Source organism: Tenrec ecaudatus, chromosome 11 (assembly GCF_050624435.1).
Source record: "Tenrec ecaudatus isolate mTenEca1 chromosome 11, mTenEca1.hap1, whole genome shotgun sequence".
Taxonomy (NCBI): domain Eukaryota; kingdom Metazoa; phylum Chordata; class Mammalia; order Afrosoricida; family Tenrecidae; genus Tenrec; species Tenrec ecaudatus.
Window position 1 is genome coordinate 92,649,961 of NC_134540.1, and position 14,052 is coordinate 92,664,012.

At 40.1% G+C, this 14,052-nt stretch overlaps 1 protein-coding gene and 1 pseudogene across 1 annotated transcript in view; both read right to left on the reverse strand.

Annotated features, from left to right (window-relative positions):
* The window catches only part of MYO16 (myosin XVI), a 599,120-nt gene that overhangs the window by 40,406 nt on the left and 544,662 nt on the right, over positions 1-14,052 (reverse strand). The gene's annotated exons all lie outside the window — the stretch shown is intronic.
* On the reverse strand, positions 4,958-11,966 carry LOC142461557 (uncharacterized; annotated as a pseudogene).

Consider the following 14,052-nt stretch of genomic DNA (forward strand, 5'->3'; position numbering starts at 1 on the left):
AAGATCGTTTATAACACTTTACTAAATTAAAAAGAACCACGACAAAAAAGACATAGAAAAACAAGCATCAGATTGACTCCTTCAAAATGCATGTGCCTAAAATTAAGGAGAAACAATATAAATGGCAAATAATAACTATTGAATTTTACTAAATATCTAAAGTAATGTGCATACCATATGTACTCGAATATAAGCTGACCTGAGTATAAGCCGAGGTACCTAATTATTACCTGGGAAACCAGAAAAACTGATTGACTTAGGTATAAGCCTAGGGTGGAAAATGCAGAAGCTATTGGTGAGTTTCAATAATTAAAACAAATGAAAATAAAATTACTAAAAATTGAGATATCAGTGGGGTAATGCATTTAAATATTTATTTTAAATAAAAACATAAATAAAAGGACGACAAGTCATTTAACATTAGTAAACCAGCACAGTAAGTAGAAAAGAGGTTCAACAAAAACAATAAGGTACCAACAATGATACCTTAAGAGTACTATTCCCTGAGCTCAATCAGCAACCAAGCTAAAATGTAGAGTTAAAATCCTTCAAAACTGGATTGCTCATCATCATCCGTATCCCAGTGCAGAGCTTCAGCTGGTGTGAGGTCATCATAGACGCTGTCCTCACTGAGATTACCATCATCACCATCACTGCTGTCATATTCATAAAAAGCGCAGTCTTCACTGCCATCCACAGCATTACTAACACTACATTTCTGGAAGGCACGTCACACCATGTCTTCTGGAATGTCTTCCCATGCATCTTGAACCCACTTTGCTATTATTAACTCTATGTCAGGCTTCATGAGATTTCCTCCTTTTGTCAGTTGGGCTTGACCAGATGACATCCAGTCATGCCACATCCTTCGCACATGGTCTTTAAAAGGCTTATTCAAAGATACATACAGAGGCTACAGTACAGATGTAAGCCCACCTGGAATAATGGCTAAAGTAACTTTACTAGGTTTTGCCAATTTTTTTATGTCATCAGATAGGTGGGCTCTGAAGGTATCCCAAACAAGTAACGATGACTTTTTCTTTAAGGCTGCTCCTGGTTGTCAGTTCCAAATTTCTTCCAGCCATTTTTGGGTTCCATCTTCATCCATCCAGCCTTTAACATGTGCACACACAGTAATTCTTGGTTGGAAATTGATCTTTTTAGGAAATGTTTTTCTTTTAAAAATAATGACAAGATGCAGCTTAGTTCCATTAGCCAAACATGATAGAACAACTGTAAAGTGGTTGTTGGTTTTTTTTTTTCATTTCCTGTGGTTTTGAGAAAAATGTTTTTTTCTCCTAAACTTGCCACAGTTCTATTGCTTGGAAGATCAAAAGTCATGGGAGTTTCATCCATATTCCCAATGTCTGCCAGGTCATAATTATAAATCCTTCTTTTTTTTAATAATAAATGACTGGAATGACATAATTTTTTCTTCAAGGTTTTGTGGCAATTTCTGGGAAATCATTGTTCGTCTCAAACATACTAGGCCAAACCTATTCATGAAGCAGGTACACCATCCTGCTGATGCAGCAAATTTTTCAATGCCTGGTGCTTTGTATTTGTCATCCTTAGCCATTTGTAGAGCACATATGCGGATTCCCACACGTGTTATTCAGTAACCATTTTGACGACACTACAAAACCCATTTATGCAATTCACTTTCTAGAGCCTCATAAAAAGACGTTAAACCACGACGAGCTTTTTTAGCTTTTAGAATCTGTTCCAAGTCAGCCTTCATTTTCCGCCACTCCGTCCCTTGCTTTTCGTCAATATAGAATTCCCTACTTGCAATACTATTATTGCTCTCTTCTGCTCTTGACACAACTTTCATTTTGAAACCAGCCTCATATGACTGGCATTTTTGTTTTGGTTCAAGAGTATCCATTTCTAATAGGATAAAAAACAAGACTTTGAAAAAGAACTTTCATGGTAATGCCCTCTGCGCCCCCCTTGAGGTGTTAGCCAGGAGGAGTGGGGGTAGTCCGTGTGGGTGGGGGATGTAGGATGTGAATTAGCACATTGACCAGAGGGGAGAGACAGAGCGCAGCCACAGACACATCCTTACCAGTTTAGCTGCAGGCATAAGTGAATCACTACAGGTGCTACTGTGAATTGAAGCCGTTCACATCATAGGATGGCTCTGATTGGTTAGATGTGAATAAACAAACATTTAAAGCCCTGCAGTGTCAGTGGGGCTTTGAATGAACAGCAGAGAAACGAAAATCAACCTCGAGATAACTGGGACAGGGACAGCGAGATATTATACTGGGGTACCACTTACCCATGTATAAGCCGAACCTCAGTTTTTCAGCACATTTTTTGTGCTCAAAAACTCGGCTTATACACTAGTATATACGGTAATTCTATATAATAGCATGAAATTAAAAAAAATAATTCTATCACAGAAATCCATATTTTTATAATAAAGGTATATATAATCATCATCAGGATTCCAAACCAAATGTATGCCAGTGGTTTTGGTCATTCCTTAGAACACCAGTATTTTTGTATATAGACATCAGCATGACAAGTATGTTTGAACATAAATGTATGTATTTGCATAATAAAGGAAATAAGACTAATACATTCCTTCTAGGATAGCCTAGAGGGAATCAGTTCATTGGTTTTGACATTATCTGCCTCCCACATTCATCCATTCATTCATTTGAAGAACTGGTTCTTTATTTCAAAGAGACACTTGTCCAAGTTCGGTATCAAACAGTTTTCACTTGTACTATTGGTTTCTCTGCTCCCCCCCCCCTGGCCCCCCGGTGGCTCCCACATGAGGTCACACCAATAGAGAGGATATTTAAGGCAATAAGCTGCAGGATGCATACCTACCTGACCCCCCTCACTGACACTTCACTAAAATGGGGAGCTGGGCTGTGTACCCCAGCCCCAAAGAAGTAATGGTTCAGAATCATACACAATTTCAAAAAAAAACCCAAAAGGTTGGTACATAGATATTCGAGATTTTTCAGGTCTGACTGATACAAAGCACATTGTGATGGTACTTTGAGAGACAGCAGCTTGTGACCCAGAAGAGCATGGCAAGATGAGTGTCGTATGCTAAATCAGTGGCAAAGCTGCCATTTCCTTTCCTGTCGTTTAAAAAGAGAGGCAGGAGAGCAAGGTGGTGTTTGTTTGTGCCACCAGACAAGAGCAAGCCAAGTTCGTAGGATGAGACCAGTTGGGGAGCACATTGTTGTCCCACCTTGCTCCAAAATACCATGAAAGCTGAAAACCTGAACAGCACTTGTTTGTTAGTTGGTTGGTTTGTGGCTAACGCCTCCCAGAGTCACTTTGCTGGTTCGACTGATCCTCTCGGGTCCTCACAGTGCAGTCTTTCCCTGGACAGTGTTCGGCTCTCGGCAAGGCATGGCCCTTACTTCTTTCCCTCCTCTATAGGGAAGACTACAGGGATTCAACTTCCAAGAAAGTAAGAGAGGTATTAGGTTGCTGCTTCAGAAGTGCGGCTTTATTTGGAATATTTCACATAGGGTTGCTATAACAATATCAACAACTAAAAGGCAATTGCAAAGTGTATACATCACCGCGTTTCTAAAGACACTTGCTGTGAATAAAAAAAGGGAGACATATTGCATGGTTTAAAAATCAGGAAAAGTATGTGTCAGGATTGTATTTTCTCACCATACTTGTTCAATCTGTATGCTGAGCAAATCATCAGAGAAACAGCTTATATGGAGAAGGATGTGGTCTCAGATTGGAGGAAAACTTCTTAACAACCAGAGATATGCAGATAACACAACCTTGCTTGCTGAAAGTGAGAGGTGACGGGTGAGTTCGCACAAAGAATTAGCTTAGTATTTTAAGGATTGCAACTTACTCATCAAGGATTGTAGCCTTTAGTGTGGATTATGACTCAATGTAAAGATGACCAAAATCCTCACAACTGGACCAATAAGTAACATCATGATAACAGGAGAAAAAGTGGGAGTTGCGAAGGGTTTTGCCCTGCTTGTCTCCACATTCAAGGCTCATGGAAGCAGCAGTCAAGAGGGCAAAAGATGTGTTGCAGCAGGTAAATCTGCTACACAAGACCTTTTTATTTATGAAAACAACATTTTACAAGACCTTTTTAGAATATTGAAAAGCAAGGATATTACTTTGAGTTAAGGTGCACCTGACCCCAACCCATGGTATTTTCCATAGCCTCAGATACCTGTGAAAGCTGAGCACTGAATAAGGAAGACCAGAAAGGAGTTGCTGCCTCGAGAATTTTGAAAGTGCCACGGACTGTGAAAAGGACAAACCAATCTGTTTTGGAGAGAGTTCGGCCAGAATGCTCCTTAGAGGCAAGACTGTCAAGACTTTGTTCTACATATTTCCGATATATTGTCAAGAAAGATCAGTCCCTGGAGAAGGACATCATGCTTGGTCAAATGGCAGGGCAGAGAAAAAGAGAAATTCCCTCAAGGAGATGGACTGACACCATGGCTGCAAGAATGGGATCTTGAACTCAAGCAACAGAATCCACCAGCCTCAAGTTCAAGCGATGGATGCACCGGCAGCATGGTATAACAGGTCTCGAGGAAGCCATACGCTCTAGCGACATGATCCACAGGTGTGCTTGGACCACAGGTAGTGTAGCACACAGGCTGAGCCAGAGAACTAGTTAAAGTAGCAGCACACTAGTCTGATCACCCAGGAGCAAAAGAAATATACTACCCACGTGTTCCTATTGGCCTAGTTGGCACAATAAACCTAGTTGACACAAGGAATCACACACACACACACACACACAGACTTGCTCTGTGCTCTCCTTTCCCTAAACTTTGTTCCCATTGGTGCTTAGCACCTGGGCCATTTGGAATCTCTGGGGAGAGGAAGAGACAGTTGGGCAGGGAAAAAAAAAGATGACACGATTTCTTTTGGGGGTGAGGGTGAGTGGCCATCCCCAGGAGAAAGAAGCCTTCTAGTTAAAGTTCAGCCTTCAGTTTAAAAGTCTGCTTCCTGTAGGCTGACCTGCGGGGAGGAGCTGCGGCAGGGTGGGGCTGGGTGCTCTCTCATTCAGGTCCAGCAGAGTCTTGTCCAGCATCCTTTGTGCACAGAGGTGCTCCTCTGGTGCATGTCAGGGTGTCTTCCAAATCATTAGCTGTCTTTTCCAACTTGGCTGCCAATCTCTCAGCCAATTCAGCACAGGTCTCTGCCTCCTTGAGTTCATCAGTAAGATCATCATCTCTTGCCCATAATTGTCTTCCTTCTGAGAGTCCCTTTTCTTCAGCAGCTTTCAGACACTTAAAGTTCTGGTCCATCACTCTGATCTGCTCATCCATCTCTCCGCAATGGGACTCTGCCAGCTCAGCGCTCTCCTCTGTGCATCCCAAGTCCCCTTCAACAGGCACCAATTTAGGAGCCACCTCCTCGCACTTCTGATCTGCCTCTCCTGGAACCTGCTTCCCTTCCTGAAGCTGGATTTCCTGGCTTTGCGTCTTTTCATCTCTTAAGACATGGTTCTCAATCTCCTTGACGCCTCTCTCACTCTTAGCAGATGCTTCCCCTGCCTCTTACAGCTTCTACAGGGCAGTGGCCAGGCGCTCTTGAGCACAGTCCAGCACCGCTCCACCCAGCTGGACCCCATGGTGCAAGGAGGCCGCCTCAACCTCAGCCTGAGTTTGTTCCGGGCGGGCCGACGGTGGTCCCCTTCTCCTTCCCGCTGTCGGGGCTCGGTCCTCTCCTGTCTGCTGCTGGGCTTCACTGTCCTGATGGTGGCCCTCCCAGTCACGGTACCCACCCAGCGTTTGCTCACGTTCAGGTTCCTGCCTCCTCTGCTCAGTGTAGCAGCCGCTTCTCACCCACACGTATCCTTTTTGAGTGATTTGGATCTTCAAGCATCTTCTAGTTTTAAAATATCCAAGAGTTTATGATAGCTACATTTAGGTATTCATGGCTCATGGCTGAAAGTGGAGACCAACTGAAAAGTGGTTATTTGTGTTTAATTGACTCTGTAGGAGTATTTTGATTCTGTGGATCGTAACAAAATGAGGGAAACATGGAGAAGAATGAGAATCTGCTGAACACTTCCGTGTGCTCGTGCAGAACCTCTACACGAACCAGGGAACAGCCATGAGAACTGAACAGGGGATCCGGTGTAGATAAAAATCAGAGCCACACCAAAGTCCCACAATCACCAGTTCTATAACCTGAGAACAGCAACCATCTGCTTCTGAAATACTAGGGGTTTTCCGACTTCAGACCAAGGGCCAGGGATGAATTTGAAGTAAACCTCAATGCATTCAGTGAGGTTTCCACATCAAGTCCTTCTGGTGGCCTATGCAGGATGCTGTCTACCTGCCTCTGTCCCAGTCGTCTATAGCACATGGTCCGAATCATCCAGGGCCGGGTTGCAACGAGATCCAACGTGTCCAATTAGGAACATAGCGCCAGGCATATTCTGCTCCTAGTTTCTATGTAAGTATTGTTCAGCATTTTTTTTCCCACAAAGAGAGGTTGCTCCTCCCTGTTTACCCACCATCAAAAATGTAATTACTTTCTCCAGGACTGAATATCCCCCTCGCTCCATCCTGACTTGGATTTCCAGTAAGGTGAGCTTATCACTTTTGTAGGCGTGTCTGCTGATTGGGGTTGATCTCAGCAACATGTTGTGGGGCAGTAACTGAAGAGCCCTCTCCCTCTCCCCACATTCCAAAACGCAGACCTCAGCGGCGGTGAGGTATCCACTGTTGACACGGACCTCAGCTGTAGAGGGATGTCCCCTGTTGAAGTGGTTTTAAGGTGCACCTAGATAGGTGGTGATATAGAATTCATAGATGCAAGGCACAAGCCATGGTATTTTCAATAACCTGATAGTATTTTCAATAACCTGATATGCATGTGAAGTTTGGACAGTGAGTAAGGAAGATTGAAGAAGCACTAATCCATTTTGGTGTTCTCCAAAATTATTGGAGGTACCACAGAGTTCCAAAAGAACAAGAAAATCTCTCTTGGAAGAAATATAGCAGGAATCCTCTAGCACTTAATTCTAGCTCCAATCTAAGAACAATTGGTTCTAATGGCATGGTCCCGCCTGATGCTTGCCCTCAGGAAGGCTGGAGTGCTATACCAAAGCACAGTGAAAAAACCAGATGGTGTAACGAGAGAGTTTATAGAGACAGTAATTGGCTAGAGGCATGGCAAGGGAGGAGGAGGGGAAGCTGGTAGCTAATAACAATGAGTAGGAGATGAAAATGTTCTGAAACTGGGGTGAAGATTGCACAACTCTTAATATAATTGAATGATTACATTGTATGATATGTGAAGTATATGCCAATAAAACTATTAAAATGATACTCCTTGAATGAGAGGATGATAAGACTTGGCCTCGTGTACATTGGACATGCTGCCAGGTGACACCCAGAGGCTGGAAAATCACCTCATGCTTGGCAAAGAGGTCAGCCCTCAGTGCATTGCTTCAGTGGCTGCAACAATGATGGGCCCAACCAAACCTTTTCACTGAGAACTGCTTGAAAGTTCACCGCAGGGAGCAGCATTCCCTGCAGCAATCGCTGCTTGCGACCCCCCCCCCCCCCGTAATGTAACACGCCCCTTACTCCTTCTTTTCTAATGCTGTAAACTTTGTTTGAGTCAATGCTGCTCTTGTCGCTCTCAGAAGGTCCTTTCCAAGGTGTGCCTGTCTCCCCAGGGTTACCGTTCGCTTTATGAATTTGGTTATTGTTTGGCTGAGACTCGAGTCTTGGGGGTACAAGTTCATTTCCCGACCTGAACAGTGGTTAAGAGCCATGTCTCAGGGGTTCTACCAGTCTATAGCCAACCAATGAGCATGATATTTTCTATGATTTTGAGTTTAGTTCAACAGATTATTCCCATTTTTAAGGTAAGGGTTAATAAATGCACAGTTGGGATTTGAACTTGGGTAGAAAGACTCCTTCAGAATCAAGCAAGGGGATGGTAATTAGCATTTCAATGCACCCATTTTCCTCCCAAGGGGGGAGGGCAACTAGAAGGGGGTTGAGAAGGACCTATAAGCTATTTTGGAGAAACTTACTCTACTTCTCCATTATAATGAAGAACATGTAATTAATTACAGCCCCATATGGGAACCATTTAGTATGAATTCAAGTGCTTTAAACACATCAGAGGAATCGGGGCAAGGGTCTATACGGGCAAGTCCCTAGGAAGCCTGTCTTTTTGTATCTTAATTCTCTCACTAGCCACCCCATGGGACAGGATAGAGTTGCTTCTGTGGGTTTCTGAGATGGTAACGGTTTATGGGAGTAGAAAGCCCCCTCTTTATCCTAAGAATCTTCTGGTGGCTTTGAAATGCTGACTTTGCCATTAGCAGCCAAAGTGTAATGCCCAATGCCACCACTGCTCAATTAGGTCACTGCAAAGTATACCAGAGTCAAGGGAAGATCTCTTTCCTGTCTCCGAAAGTTTGCTTTTGAGTCAGACCAGAGGACATGTGCCAAAGACATCTGAAGTTCACATACTCAAAGTTATGTTGCAAAATGTCTACGTGAATATGTTATATGGACTTCAACGGAAGGTCATTTCACCAGTGATCTAACTCTATCTTGAGACAATGCTAATGAAAGCCATCCTTCCCTGCTACCAGCATCAATGAGGTTTGGTCTTCTTAAGAACACTGTGCTCAGGAATCGGTGCCAAGAATGCAGAATCCAGGTCTGGCAAATGACCTTCATGTACACCTCACATAATCCATTCTATGCTCAGAAGGTTACCGTAAATGTCTGAAGGACAGTCTTCATAGAATAATAAATATGGATCAAATGCAATGACTATATCCTTTAATTGTGATTTTATTTTTTCCCATGAGGTTGAGGAATAAAATATATCTTCCCTGAGCTTCAATAAGAAAAATAATATGGAGTGTAAAATGGCCTACTTGAAATTTTTCTTATATTTCCATTTCCCTACAAAATAATCAGTTTTACATTCACAATATTTGGTTTGATATAACTAAAATGTTCTAACCCTAAACACTGTTCTCTCATATGAGAAACAACCACAGTCCAGGGAATAATTAAGTACACAAAAAAGATATAAGTCTGTGTTCACATCAGTAAAACGATGGCAATTAAAATAAGTGATAGCTATAATTGCCCACACATAACTATATTTCAGCAGAACAGATAATTATTTCCGAGAGGCAGAGGTAGCATGCAGATACTGATATGTGAAAGAGAAATCGTTTCCTAGAAAATACCATAACTGATTCAATTGGAACTTCAAGGTATTTTAAACATACTTTTTTTTTTCATTTTGTGCCTTTATTTAGAAAGGTCATTGTACTATGTGAACTGTGAATAAGTTCTAATAATTGTTTGAAGAGTTATCATATCATGTATATATCAGGCACTTTAAGGGATAACATTCATTCAGTAATACTGACAAGAAGAACATATCCCACCTCGCCTTCTTTGAGGAGTCTGTTGTCAGCATCATTGAGTCAGCCAATGACTCATGCTGACTGAATAGATTCACTGAACAGAACAGCTGTATTGAGCTTTCTTGGTTGTAAATCGGTGTGAAAAGAGATCACCCGACCTTTTCTGCTTGGGATCAGCTGGGTGGGTTTAAACCACTAGCCTTTGGATTAGTAACCACTTTCAAACCAGTTGTACCACCCAGGCTTCCTCTGGGTGGTGCAATCATTTAACGTTATTTGGCTCCATTGAAGTCCACCCAGGTGAGCAACTGAAGAGCCAACCATTGGAAACCTCACTGAACAAAGTTCTACTCTGATACTTGGTGAGGCCATCAGGCAGAATTGATTTGAAGGCAACAGAAAGATTTACTGGTTCATATGCTGCATACATCCTTGTTTCCATCAGTAAGTACCCACTGAGAGCCTCCGTGTACGGGCCATTGTGCTCCATATTTTAATAAGCATGCAGAAGGTTTCAGGCACCCAGATGTGAACTGTGCGCACAAAAGTAGATCAACATAAAAATGTCAAGTCATTTTGAAAGATTGAAATCCCAATTGAAATAATTTTCCATTTGTGTACATAATACTTGAAATGTTTAAGTGGCCTCCAATTAGTGACTACCCAGAACCAGTTTCATTTTAAAATCTGGCCTGGGCAATCACTGAAGTGAGACTGTCTACATCTGGGTTTCTGGTTTTGGAATTTATTACTTGCTACATGCCTAATATTTATAAAGCTGCAATTTTACATTATTAATTTTAGCTAATATATTTCACAAAACATTTTCATGCTTGGCTACATGGTTTTCTGTTTTGTTCCTTGGTTTCTGGTTTTTCTTTTTTCATTTAACAAAGAAGAAATATTTTTATGAAGAGGAAATTTCATTTTCTCTTTCTTTAGGCACCATCTAATGTGCGCTAGGGAGATTGTCATAGAGAGAAATTTTAAAAAGTTATTGATCATTTTATCATTTTGGATCTGGTTATTCATTTTTGATCACTTCAATATATTTAAAATTTCTATTTATAACGTGGCCATCATTGAGTAGTCCACACAGAAAAATGAAATGAAAACTAAAGTTCCCTCTACTAGATATGTGAAACCTCTATGAAATAGTCTTCTATAAACCAGATCTGGATTATTGCTGTAATTCAAGTTACATTTTTGATTCTTTTTTTTCCTTGGCATCCCTGAGTGGGCACGAATTGATTCTTAATGTAACATGCATGATGCTTCTGTTATCCTTACCCCTTTGGAAATGGTCAGTATTCAAGATTTTAGGAAGTAATATCTGCTCACATAAAGATTACATCATTATTTCTATCTACCGCCACATTGCATATAAACCAGAGAAAGTCTCATCATCAAAACTCCGTGTTATTTCAAGAGTTGAAAATTGGGAGACTGTTTTAAAGTGTAACAAGAAGGCTTAGTTATTTGAAATTGTGGCACTCGTGTGGTAGACTATAATGTAACAAATAAACACAATAGCTGTAGACAATTCAGACCATGTTTATTAACATTATGGTCCATGGTACTGCTAAGCGGGAAACAACAGATTACTAAAAGAGTATGTACAAAAGGACAGATGTGTTATAGAAACAACACAAACTGCACACACCCTCTCATATATGCATATTCCTATGGAAAAAACTACAATTCTGCAGTTAGAAATACTTAGATACCACTAAGCTATAGAATTGCTGGCAAGCTTTATTCTTTCTTTTTGTCACTATGTTTCAAATTGTTCTAGAGACCATGTAAAATTTCTATAAAATAAGAAATGCTATAAATAGCAACTGTACATAATTTTAAGACATCAGCTAAAGCCAGGAAAGAGAAAAGTGTTAAGAAAAAAGTGTTAAGAAAGAAGGAAAATGAGTTTCAATCCCAGGAGGCTATATAATTCTTTGCCAAACTTTTGTATTTTCATAATGGTATTGTTGCTTAGGGTTGTTTTTTTTTTTTCCAGTATAAAAATCTTTCTGTATTTTATCTACTTAGTTTGTTCCCATTGTATCAAAAAGCTCCCATTTTGTGAGCCGAAAATTCCAAATCATTGCACACCATCTTCCTTTTTATCTGGTGGTGGTGGATAACTCACAATCATCCACATAGAGATTTTCTCCCCCACTCTGTTCCCCAACCTCTGGTTCTCTGCCACGATTCCCTGCTGTGTGTGTGATTAAAACCATTTTTTTCTAAAGGCAACAAAGCATTCCTTTATCATCCCAGAGACCTTGATATTAAGTATAAACAATGCTGCCCCAACCAATTATTCCATCTCCAGACTCATCTGAAATAAAATGCAGCTTTGATGAGAACTGTCATTGCTGGATTTTACCTGCCTCGTGGGGACCCTTTAGCGCAGAGTACAACTGTTCCTGTGGGTTTATGAAACTCTAAATATTTACCGGAATAGAAAACTTCCTCTGGGTCCTTCTGAGCAGCTGGTGGTTTCAAACTGCTGAGCTTGTGCTTTAGTTCGCAGCCCACCATGTAATTCTTCCTTTTTAATTTTTTTCACCATTTCGCAACCCCACCAGGTCCAGCATGAGTCAGAATCAACTTGATGTCAGTGAGTTTGTTTGAATTGAGTTTTAAACAAAATCCATTTTCCTTTTCTTCCTTGGTATATCAGCACTGAACAAATCTGGATCAATAATATGCTTCTGTAAGAACTTAATTCTCCTCCCTAACTTGGACCTTCCAAAGGAAGGGCAGCGATCGGATGGTGACACTATGAAGTTCCCATGAGCCTGGATCATTTAGACAGCAATTCAAAATTCTCTTCATTAACTCTTTACCTCTTACCAGGTATTCTTTAATTGCAGAATTGGAAATGCCACCCAACTCAAGAAATAGAACACAAGTTGCCCAAATATCCTTGTCATTTCTCAAAGCCATCACTGGCTCTTTAACCTCCAGTGGACATTGCTGTTTGTGGTGATCACTTAGCATAGTTCTTCATCCTTGCTGGTCAGTTCCACCATTCACATTATAATTTAATGTGCATTCTCTGTTATAATGATGTTGACCTCGATTTAAAATGTTTACTTACGTGCTTCTGCATGTCTTCTGGCCACGTTTTTATTCAGTTGTCTTCTAGTTTTCAGTTTATAACTGTCCTTTAAGTATTCTGGTGTGGCCTGTTGTTGGTTACCTTTTTAAAGTATAAAATATATTCTCCCAATAGTGTGTGTGTTTCCTTTGTGGTTACAATTGTTTGTGGGTGTCCCGTTTAAAAAGCTCACCTTTCTTTCCTGCCTCTGAAAAAGAGATTTCATCCTGTATTTTCTTGTACAACCATATTTAGTTTTATTGGATGTAGATCTGTGATATTTTAGAAATAGTTTTGTGTGTATTAAATGGGCAAGTGATCAAGTTTGATGGATTTCCCTCACATAGACAGATCACTGACTACCCTTTCCTATTGCCTTGAAATGCCACCCTCCCATAAATTAGATTTTTGTTTATACATCTAACATTTTAACAATATAATATCAGTCTTGGTTAATGTAACTATGATGCCTGTCTTTATATTGAAAAAACAATTGTCCCTTCTTTCCCCCCCTTATTTAATAAATGTCTTCACTCATATTGGTCCTTTGTCTATCCATATACATTTTAAAATTCACTTTTCAGGTTCTACACAAAATAAGATTATACAAACAAAATGCTGTCGATGCTTGGATTGTGATTACACTGATTAGTCGGGGGACCAAGATCCATACCTGTACTATATTGAGATTTCTAATCCAGAAACATATCCTTTGGATTATTTAAGTTTTTAAAACTTTCCTTTAACAATATCTTAAAGTGTTCAGTTTAGTGGTTTTATACATTTTTGTCAAAATTCCATAAGTAGTTGGTGTTTATTGATTCCATTACACATAGAATCTTTCATTATTCTATGATGCGCTTGATTTTTATGTAGAATGGAATGTCACTTGATCTTATTTCTAGGGACATTGCTGAATTCACTTATTAATTTTGCATAATAAAATGATAGATTCTTTTGTTTTTACATAATCTGTAATTAATGATATCATTGTTGCTATGTTTTTATTTACTATTTCCTTTTTTTAACTGTTCTATTTAGGGTCTCCAAAACAATATTAAATTGGTGCTAGCAGGCTCATGTCTCTTGATCCTAATGGGTGGGCTTTTAGGATTTCACCATTAAATATGAGTCTTGCTATATGCTTAAGAATTTAATAGATGTTTTTTATCAGACTGTGGTATTTCCTTTATATTCCTAATGTCCAGAATTTTTAAAAATTACAAACAGATGTTACATTTTATTAAAGGCTTTTCCTGTATCTATTGAGAGGGTCAAAAGCTTTTATTGATTTTAAAATGCATATAAACTAAAACTGCAATTCACAAATAAATCAGAACTGATCACGATGTCTTCTCTTTTTTATGCACTGCTCGGATTGGATTGTGAATGCTTGAGTAAGAGGGTCTCGGCTTATGAGTGACACTGAGTGGCAGGATGCATTCCCTTCTCGGCATATTTGCACAACCAGTTGGGAGAGTTTTCATTTCTTTTGTTTCTTTCCCCACCCCCATATTCACTGGAAGACTTTACTCAAGATTTGTGCTATTTCTTC